Genomic DNA, 11,284 nt, shown 5'->3' on the forward strand with positions numbered 1-11,284 from the left:
ACCTTGAAAACCCTGTGGAACTTAATTCTACTTTGCAACATGTAGTTCCCATGAGTTAGAAATTCACTTAAAAGTAACTAACAACACCCCAGCAAAAAAAGGAGAGAGGTGAAATGAAACGAGATTAGCAAAACTGATAGTTGCTGTGTTAAGTGATGGATTTTGGGATTTGTTAAATTGTTATCTCTAGTTTTTTTGGGTTTTTTAAAAACTTTTTATTGTGAATCAAGTGAAGGTTTAAAGAGCACATCATTCGTTTTACATTCAGCAAATCACATCCTTTGTTTCATTACAATAATTGCAATCCCCTCCATGTACCATCAGTTAACAGTAGTTACCTCTACTCACTTTAACTATTGCATTCTTCCCTGTGTCTCCTGCTACCTCCATCTTTCCTCTGATAACCTCCCTTTCGTTGTATATGCCTGCCCTGTCACCCATGTTTATATGTGTCTCTAGCCCATGAATAATTTTCACTTCCACTGCCTGACCCTGTAATCATCATAGATGGTTTCTTTTATTAAGAAAACCTTTTCTTAACTTTTTATATATAACATTGGTCTCAACAATATTTGTCCTTTTGTAATTATTGATAGGTATGAATTGATGGCTGTCATTTTAATGTGTGGTGGTGTTTATTTTGTTTTGTGGTGCCGTTAGTTTTTTGTTCCACATAATTTTCTGCTCTGAGTTCATTTTGTTTGTGGGTTTTCTTTTCATTTTCATTTCTGTTGTGTTAATATTTACTAAATCTTTCTCATTTGCCTTTTATTAAAAGTTTGATGTGAAGGTATATTAATTTTCAGAGTAAATTACAGGTTGCCTTGTGATTTATTAAATTTTTCTCTACTTAAAACAGTCAATTTTATCTTGAAACCTACTTGACTTCCTTGCCATTTGGAAGTTCTGTATCTACACTAGTCCCTCTTTGGGCTTTATAGTTGATTTCATTATAAATTGATATCTCTGGTTCTCTATTTTCAATCTGGTAGGTTTGTTTTACTTTAAATACTTCTATATCTGGAATGACTTCTGGGTGGTGGTGTCATATACGGTAATCTCAAGTTGATGTTGGTTCTCAGTTCAAAGAACAACCTTTAGCACTTTTTGTAAAGTTGGTCTGGTCATTACAAATTGCTTTAATTTCTGTTTATCAGGAAACATCCTAATTTCACCATCACATTTGAGGAACAGCTTTGCTGGGCATATGAGTCTTGGTTGGTAATTTTTTCTATCAGAGTTTTGTGTATGTCATCCCATTGCCTTCTTGCCTGCATGTTTTCTGCTGAGAAATCAGAGCTTAGTTTTTTAGTTCTCCTTTGTAGGTAAGTTTTGAGGTTTTGTTTTGTTTTTTAAATGTTTTTAAACAAGCTCAGGTCAATTCTATTAAAGAAAAAAATTGCATGATTTATTTTTCACTAGTCTGTTCTGGCACGCTTCTAATGATACTGAAACCACCTGGATCAATGATAGCCAGTGTACATACTCTGTAGTATTTTCCGCACACTGTGCCCATTCAATATTATTGCCCCGTAGTGATGGCACCAGTTTTGGCCAATATGGCACAGTACCCTATCATGCATTTCCTCAAGGCCAGGCAGTTGTTGGCAAGGATGACCAGTTTCACTTGGCCTTGCCTGATATTCTTCAGAATCTGCTTGTACCACAGCATGTATTTTCCACTTTCTATAACAAGTTGGAGTCTAGTGTTGATTGACTCTAGCAACTTCTTCATTTTCTTCGTGGCCACCATCTTCTCATCTTAGGTGTGGGATGGCCCCCAACCAAGAGCAGCCACCAAGATCTGTAGGTAAGTTTTCCCTGAGCTGTTCTCAGGATTCTTTCCTTATCTTTGGTTTTGGAAATTTTGATTATGATATGTCTTGGTGATTTTCTTTTGGGATCTATCCTGTTTGGGGTTCATTCCGCTCCTTGTATGTTTATCTTGCCATCTTTGTTTTTCATGATGTTAGAGAAATTTTCTTCTAATGACTCTTTAACAATTTTTTCTGTGGGTTTTTTTTTTTTTTTTCTTTCATCTTTCTCTTCTGGAATTCTGATCATCCATAAGTTATTCCTCTTCATGGTGTCCCACATAACCTTTTGGTTTTCTTCAGATTTTTTTCTTTTTTGGTTGTTCTCCTAGAAGACTAGTATTGAGAGAATTCTCTTCAAGTTCACTAATTCAGGCTTCCATTGCTTCTAATTTACTCCTTTGTCCTATCAATGTATTGTCCATTTCTGACATCTTAAAATTAATCTTCTGGATTTCTAATTGCAGGTTTTGTATTGTTTCAAAATTTGCTCTGATTTTTTTCTGTTTGTTCTTGTAAGATTTTCCTGAATTCTTCTAACATTTTTCTGTATTCTCCTTGCTTTCCTAAATCTTTGTTATTCCTTTGAGGGTACCTAAATATCACTCTTTGGAATTCTTTTTCAGTTAATTCCATTCCTTTTTCTTCCTCAGAAACATTTTCTAGCTCTGCATCTTGGTCATTTGTTTGAGCCATTCTTCTTATTTCTTCATATGAACTAAACTTATCTGTTTTCTTGAGGGCATTTTGGTATTTGTATTTAATTTATGATCGCATGTTGATTTGTTCTTAAATTCTCACCAACTGTCTCTCCTGTGGGTATAGTTAGAATGGAAGTGTGTGTACCATCCCCCATTTGCTGTTTGTGTACCTCGGTTTGGGGTGGGTTTGGCTGGTGTTGACTGTTGTCGATTGTTGAACAGGTGATATAGGAGCTGGTATTGTCTCTTGCCCAGTGGATGGAGCTACAGAGGACACAGTTGTGGCTGGGCTGTATGGGAATGGTTGCTGTCTCCTGTCAGGTGGGAAAGAGAAAACCCCTCCCAGCCTCCACACACACAAGAAAACTAACAAATAAAGAACCAACAATGAAAAGAGAAAAAGGAAATAAAAACAGGCATCAACCAGAACAAAAAAGAATATAATAAGTATAAGACTAAAATGGGATAGGGAAATGGAACTATAGAAGAGAAAAGTAAACAAGAAAATATAAGTAAGAAATATTAACAATAATGAAAAAAGAACTTAGAAAACCTGAAGGAGGGAAGATAAAATAAGAGAGTAGTAAAGAAAGATCAAAAGGGTAGGAAAAGAAGAGAAGAAATGAGAAACAGAAGAAAAGACAAAAGTAGAGATAGAAAGGATAAAATTTATGGGAATGGAAAGAGAAGTAGAAGGAGGAGAAAGAATAAATAAACAAAAACAATGAAACAAGAAAACAAAACGAAGCAAATCAAAACAGTATAGTTGTTGGGCCCAGAGAGGAGAAAATTCTAGGGTTTCCTACTAGGCAAGGAGCTCAGGAGATGGGTGTGGGAGCGATGTGACAGCAGAGTTCCTGGTCCTAGATGGAGTTTCTATAGGCCTCGGTGTTATCTATGTTCAGGACACTCAATCCAGAAGCATTTGTGGAGGCTCTTAATGAAGATAGTTTCGGTGCCTGTTAAGACCACAGGGTAACGGGTGACAGGTGACTAGATAAATGATGGTGTGGTGGCTCTACAAGTTCTGTAACCAAGCCTGCCTGAAACTAGGCACCAAAGCAACACAATCAGCCCTGCCTCACACTGTCATGGTTCCCAACCACATGGCTCTGGGGATGGATGAAGATGGTAGCTGGCCACACCTTTGGTCACCAGGAGAGTGTGGGGGAAAAGAAGAAATCACACCTTTCCCTTTGTGTGAATCAGCTCTGATAAACAATCTTCTGTTGCCAAAGCTGCCCACAAGATGGTTGTGTCATGTCTGGCCAACCATTACCCAATCAGTCTCCCCCTTTTGCCATCCCTGCTCAGCTTCTCCTCTCAGCAAACACTCAATTTACTTCTCTAACCTTTCATCTGAAATTCAGAATTCCTAAATTTTCATCTGTGTCTATTTCATTTATTCTCTGTGTCTGCTGTAGAGTCTGTGTAGTGCTTCTGCCTAGTCCGCCATCTTGCCAGAAGTCTCTTTCTCTCTCTAGTTTTAATGTTTGAAAATTTTCATGATAAAACAGTAACAAAACCTCTCAGGGAGACCCCTCATAAAATAATTGATGGTTCAGGATCTGTCTTCCCAGATAAGCTGGTCACTACTCAGAGGACGACTCTCATACCTCTCAATGTCCCCAGTGCCAGCAGAGATCTGATCTCCAGGAGAGGTTGGATTATTGTCAGGAATGCTGAAATGACGGGGGGACCACATGTGTTTCTCTTCCTGCTGTCATCATCAGCTGGCAAGAACCTGAGGAGGCAGCTCCTGAACCTGAGACCCAACGTCAAGAAGATGGAGATAGCCATTTTCTCCCTTGACCCAGAATAGCCCTCCTGAGGGGAAGTAGAAGGAAGGGGGCTTTTGCTTTAAATAATGAAGAGCTTGGATGGGATGACCCTTCAGTTCCCCTTCCCAGATAAACACACCCCAGCTGGGGGTCTCCACCTGCCAGGAAGGGAGGGGCTGAGAGGCTCAAGCTGGACTTTTAGGCCTGTATTCACAGCTAGCATCCCCATGGCAACAAGCTAGTTAGAGGGTCCTCAGCACAGCCCCCTGGGGCCACTTATCTGCCACCCCCCACAGGAGGGCGGCATTAATGGGCTTCTCTGGTCCCCTTCCCCCTCCTGGCTCTTAGGCCTTCCAAGACAACCCCTACCCCACCCCCTACAGACAATCTCCCTGGTGTACCAAGCCCAGGAGACAAAGACTCCCCATCCCTGCCCAAACATGTACCTGCACATTTCTCTTATACATGTACACTTTTCACTCTCTCACACACACACATACATACACACACACCTCTATCTCACACCCACTCACCTCTGTCTCTTACACAGACACTTCTTTTTCTTGCAAACATAACTCCTCACTTTCATTCACACATCTCTCTCACACATGCACACATTTCCCTCGCACATTTCTCTCTTCACACGTACTTCTCTCTCACACATGCACACACTTCTCTCACACTTCTGTCTCTTACACACACTTCTGTCTCTTACACATGTTTCTCTCTTCACACGTACTTCTCCCTCACACACACGCACACATTTCTCACAAGCCCACATCTCCTTCACACTCTCTTTCTCACACACACCTCTTTCTCTCACATGTTCACACACACCGAACCTGACTGGCTGCTCCCCTCAGCTAGCTCAGATCTGAACAGAGCCCATGCTAGGTTCAGTGGAAGAAACAAAAGACATTCATACACACCCCCACCTGCACATATTCCTACTCACACACACATTCTCACAATCACACACATTTACACTCTCTCTCTCTCACACACACACATATGAACACACACACTCTCTATCTCACACGCACACACATACACAGCCTGGCAGGTCTGAGCAATCAGGTCTCCCCCCCACACCCCTACCATCTACCCCAGCAGAGGTCCCAGTCTAGGAGGGTTCTTGCTCTAGTATCAGGTGTCAAGCACAGTAGTGAAGGATGTCTTTCTCTAGCATGTGGTAATGCTGGTGGTGGTGGTTATGTGCCATGGAGTCAGTTCTGACTCATAGCAACCCTGTATAAGGTTTCCGAGGCTGTAAATCTTTACAGGAGCAGAAAAACCTCATCTTTCTCCTGTGGAACAGCTGGTAGTTTTGAACTGCTGACCTTGAGGATCGCAGCCAGAGTCATAACCACTATGCTACCAGAGTATGTGGTAATATGTAAATTAATCCTCATTGAGACTCAGTTTTCTTATTTCTACATTAGAAATCATTAAATAAACTACCTATAGCTACCATATACATTTCATCACAAGAACACAGTAGGCGCTCACTAAGTGTTTCATCCTTTTTTCCAATTAACAGGAGGTAGGTTTTATCTTTGGGACATGATACTGGGTTCTGATTAGGTTAGGTTAGGTTCTGGAGGTGGACAGTTTGATGACATTCATTTCTGTCATTGACCAACTGCATGATCTAAGTAGCTTCATAATCCCTGAGCCTCCATCTCCTCATCTCTGGATGGCTGTGAGCATTTATTAACATTGACATCCTTGTAGTAATAATAACAATAGTAAAGATGATAGTGATAATAACAAGACCATGATGCTAATGGTAGCAAATACTACCTGTCTGAGACCTAACTGTCTTCAGTGCCCTGCTGATGCACGATCTTCAGGTACTCCTCATAAAGTCTCGATGCGGGCAACGGTTATGCCTATTTCACAGATGGGAAAATTGAAGTATGGGGATGATAAGAAACTCATTCAGGCCACAGAGGGGGGAAAGTGGTTCTCAGGAAGTGTGCCACTGTTATTATTAGAGAAAGGGATGGATTGCTGGCCTGCTGCTACAGAGAATTTATCTTTCTCTTGTCAGAAGACAGGGCAAGATTCTGAGTGGGACAGTTCCTCTCTGACGTTACCCCTTTAATCAGTGGCAGAGCTCTGGACACTGTCCCTTCACCTACCTGACATCATTTCTCCAACCATGTGGCCCCTTGGGTCCAGGTGTTGTGGAGAATTGGGGCCTCAGCCATTGACAGAAAAGAACTTCTGGACCAGCAGGCCTGAGTCAGGCTCTCGTTGGCAGAGATCCTGGGATCCTGCCATCAATACACACTTCCTTCTTTTTCCCCTTAAAGGAGTTTGACTGTGTTTCAGTTTCTTGTAAGTAATCTCTCACCCTCTCCAAGACCGCATCCCCTATTTGGATCTTTCCACCAACCTGAACATGTACAATACTTCACCCTGTGTAACTCCCCGAGCCTCTTAGTTTTCTCATCTGTAAAACTGGGTACCACAAGAAAAACAAACCCATTGCAGTCCCACCAGCCACTCCACAGGAGAAAGATGAGGCTTTCTGCTCCTGCAAAGATTTAAAAGCCTCAGAAACCCTATACAGGGTTGCTGTGAGGACACGGAAAGGTGATGTTTTCTCATTTTAAGAGGCTGCCCCTAAAAAATCACATTTGAGACAGGTGAACCAAGATGTGGAGAAAAGGGTTGTATATCTGCAAAAATCCCATTATAAACAAGGTCACATTCATAGGTTCTGGGGTTAGGACTTAAACATATCATTTTGGGGGATGGGGTACTGTGCTGGGTATTGGGGAGAAGCCAAAATTGTAGCTGAGTTGCCATTTGGGAGTTGCTCATAGATTTCTGGGTGAGCCAGACACATACTAAAAGTTTCACCTAGCCTGGCAGTGCCTGGCAGAGGCTGACACATTGTCAGGCAGACAGAGGAGCACCTGGGGCAGCAAAGGGAAGGAGGAGATGAGAGAGGGTGAGCAGGTGAAGGCCTTGTAAGATTAGAATGATTTCAAAGAAGAGAAGTGGGGAGGGCGTTCCAAAGCCCAGGCAGGTCCCTGAAAACTCTTGGTTCCAAGAACAAGGTGCACTCTGCCAAGTGTGCAACTATGGTGTGGGTACAGGAAACTCTCTGAGCTGGGTCCCAGGAGACTCTTACCACACCTGGTGTCACTAGCTGTGCCCTCAGCTGAGTGTTCCATCAGGCGCTGAGCTTTGAGATGGAGGCTAGAAATTTCATCTGAGCACACACTAAGTGCTCAACACATGTATTGACCAGATGATTGAACAGACAGCCAATGGGCTGCTGTAGAAAGAAACCTCCAAGGGAAAAGGGCCTGAGAACCTCCCATCGGGTAACCAGCCACCCCTCCTACACCTGCCACCATCATCATCATCCTACCAGGATGATATTTACTCCTTGGCTTCTTTTTGTACCACCATGTCTCCCCACCCTGACCGCAAGGATTTGAGGCAGCTTGCAAACAAAACAAAACCCAACACACACACACACACAACAAAGTAAAATAAAATTCAAATAAGTGGAGAGGAAATAGGAACTAAAGATCTCGTCATTGTCATGCACTGAGTACCTATTGAGTGCAGGGTACAGGGAGGAAACCAGATGGGGAAGAGACTTGTCCATTTACAACCTCAGAGTTTTAAGTATTCAATTACTTGTCTATGAACCTTTGCTCTTTCCAAAGAGCTCTCCCTTGGGTTGTCTCTCTGGTGTTGCTCCTTGCTATGACTCTGAAGGGCACAGATACAGAGGGTGGGACCTGGCCAAAAGGGGCTCATAGTAAGAGAGAATTGAGCCCAGACCTAGCCCAGTTTTTATGGAATGGGGAAGGGGTTGATGTCAGACATTCTAATAGTCGTTTTCACATAATGCAGTGTGATGCTGGGCTAGAGACTCAGTTTCGCTGGCTGGCTGGCTGTGAGCCATCTAGTTGGTTCTGACTCATTGTTGTTAAATGCCATTAAGTCGGTTCCAACTCATAGCAACCCTGTATAGCGTTTCCAAGGAGAGGCTGATGAGTTTGTACCACCAATCTGTGGTTCAAACCAATCTTAGTCCAGTGCTTTATGCTAAGGAACCACACCAGGGCTCCCTTTCTAGGGTTTTGGAGGCTGTAAATCTTAATGGGAGCAGAAAGCTTCATCTTTCTCTTGTGGAATACCTGGTGAACTTGAACTGCGGACCTTGTGATTAGCACCCCAACGTATAACCCACTACGCCATAAGGGCTCCTTCAGCTTTTCTGTGTCTGCCTTATTTTGAAAGTGTAGATAATATTTGAAAGCTGTCACCTACACACAACCCTGCACCAGCAGTGATCCACAGGTAGATACATGGACAGACACACAGGCTAAACTGGGTGGGAGAGAGAGCGGAGGACACCCACACATATATAAAAGTTTGACACAGGTTATTTGTATATGTATATTATATTACCTTTGCTGCAAAATATCTATGAATGTGGTGGACTATACAGGGGGCAAAGTTAAGAAAACTTAGACATTACCACACATCTTGAGGGCATGAGTTACTGGAACATAGTCTCAGGGGACACCATGGTCTGCTGGTATACAATAGTCGACAAAGACAGTGTTCTACATGCTACTTTGGTAAGTTGCTACTAGGATCTTAAAAGCTCATAAGCAGCCATCTAAGATACAACTCTGGGGAAGAACACAAAAAGTGAGGAAAACTGAAGATGCTTGAGTCAATTCATCCAATAGATTAATGCAACCTGTGAACATCAGTCTCCACAGCACTGAGATCAGAAGAAGTAGGTGATGGCTGACTGTCATTACCAACTGTTCTGAAAGGGTCCTGGATAGAGTCGGGGAAAATATGGAGCAAAACTCAAAATTATCAAACAGACCAGGTTTAGCGGTCAGAAACAGACTGGAAGAACTCAAGACTGTGGCTCTCAGTCACCCTTCAGGTTTGGAACTGAACTCATCCCATGGGTCAGTTTTCAGCCAAACAGTTGTTGTTGTGAAGTGCCATTGAGTCGGTTCCAACCCATAGTGACCCTTTATAGGGTTTCTGAGGGGCAGCTAAACAGTAGATAGGTATATGTTGCTGTTGTGGTTAAGGGCTGTTGAGTGGATTCAACTCATAGTGACCCTGTATAAGATTTCTGAGAAGTGCCAACCTTGTGGTTCAAATAGACCCACAGCACCATACTGGGAGAGGTATATTAGAAAGACAAAAACATTTGTAAGGTATGCTTACCATGGAAATGGTCACTCATTTAAGATCAAAAGGAAATCATTTACCTCAGGACAGTGTTCAGAAGGGTTGAGAAGGAGGGTGGGATGGAAATACGAATCAAAGGGAGGAAGTGGGATAACTGATGTTACATGGAGGGGATTGCAATCATTGAACTTAAGCAAAGTCTATGATTTACTGAGTGTAAAACTGATGATCTCCTCTGTAAACCTTCACTCAATTAACAATAAAAAGTTGTTTTTTGTTTTTCTTTTAAGTCAGTAAAACACAAGTAAACATTAAAAAAATATGTCACTTTGAAGACTATTTTCAGTCACCTCATATGCAAAGATGTCAGCTTGAGGACTAAGGTGCACCTGACCCAAGCCATGGTATTTTCAATAACCTCATATGCATGAGAAAGCTCGACAGTGAATAAGGAAGATTGTAGAAGAATTGATGTTTTTGAGTTATGCTGTTGGAGGAGAATATTGGACTGCCTAAAGAACCAGTAGATCTGTGTTGGAAGAAGTGCAGCCAGAGTGCTCCTTGGAGGCCAAGATGGCCAAACTTCATCTCTCATACTTCAGACATATTGTCAGGAGGGACCAGTCACTGGAGAAGGATATCATGTTTGGTAAGGTGGAGGGTCAGAGAAAAAGAGGAAGACCCCCAATGAGATGGATTGGCCAAGTGGCAGCATCGATGGACTGAAGCGTGGCAACCGTAGTGAGGTTGGCCCAGGATCTGGAAGTGTTTCGTTCTGCTGTGCATAAGGTCACTATGGGTCAGTGCTGACTTGATGGCACCTAACAACAACAAAAACAACATATGCATGTGGACTCCTGATTGGCACTGTAGGCTAAGCACGGGACTCCTACACAAAAGGTTGATGGTTCATAGAAACCCTGTACAGGTCTCTATGAGTCAGAATTGACTTGACGGCACTTAACAACAACAACAACATATGCATGTAGAAGTTGGATAATGAATAAGCAAGAGCACAAAAAAATGTGATGCATTTGAATTATGGCATTGGCAAAGAAGAATATAGACAGTACCGTGGACTGCCAGCAGAACAAATAAATCTTTCTTAGAAAAAGTACAGCCAGACGTTCCTTAGAAGTGAGGATGGAAAGACTTTGTCTCTTGTATTTTGGACACGGAGTCAGGAAGGACCAGTCCCTGGAGAAGGTCATCATGCTTGATAAAGTGGAGGGTCAGCAAAAAAAGAGGAAGTCCCCCAATGAGATGGATTGAATAACCTTATGTCATACAGTTAGTAACAGGTGACATCTGGATTCGAACTCAGGCCTGTAATATTCTAAAGACCACGCTCCTTCTACTATAAAGTGCTCCCTCTAATATTTTAGTATTTTCAGTGACAAAAATGACTACTTGCCAGGAGGCTCTGTTCTTACTGAACAGTTCTGCTTGTTAAAACTAATCATTATAAATGATCAAAAGTGCTTTCCTGTAGCTTTCATTGGTTGATCCTGGTTCTACCCCTTGGGACTGCATGAATATATCTCTATTCTCTGTCCTGGATGGCGTTCAGGAGAATAAAGCAGAGTCTACACTCTAGACTAAGGCCAAACATTGCTGGCACCTCCCACCACATGGTACGCCCAAGATTGCACTGTTTAAGCCTAGATTCCAAAAGCTAAACTGAGGTGCACTCCCAGACTTCCTGAACTAGCTCACTTCATTTGGTCTGGCTGCTGCTGGCCAATGTCTGTCTCTCTTTTCTTCAAGTGGGAGGCTCTGAACAAGATAAAAC

General features: G+C 42.4%; 1 pseudogene; it reads right to left on the reverse strand.

Annotated features, from left to right (window-relative positions):
- Positions 1-1,408: 1,408 nt before the first annotated feature.
- On the reverse strand, positions 1,409-1,753 carry LOC102837253 (annotated as a pseudogene).
- Positions 1,754-11,284: the final 9,531 nt, after the last annotated feature.

This window comes from Chrysochloris asiatica, unplaced genomic scaffold (assembly GCF_000296735.1).
Source record: "Chrysochloris asiatica unplaced genomic scaffold, ChrAsi1.0 scaffold00007, whole genome shotgun sequence".
Classification (NCBI taxonomy): domain Eukaryota; kingdom Metazoa; phylum Chordata; class Mammalia; order Afrosoricida; family Chrysochloridae; genus Chrysochloris; species Chrysochloris asiatica.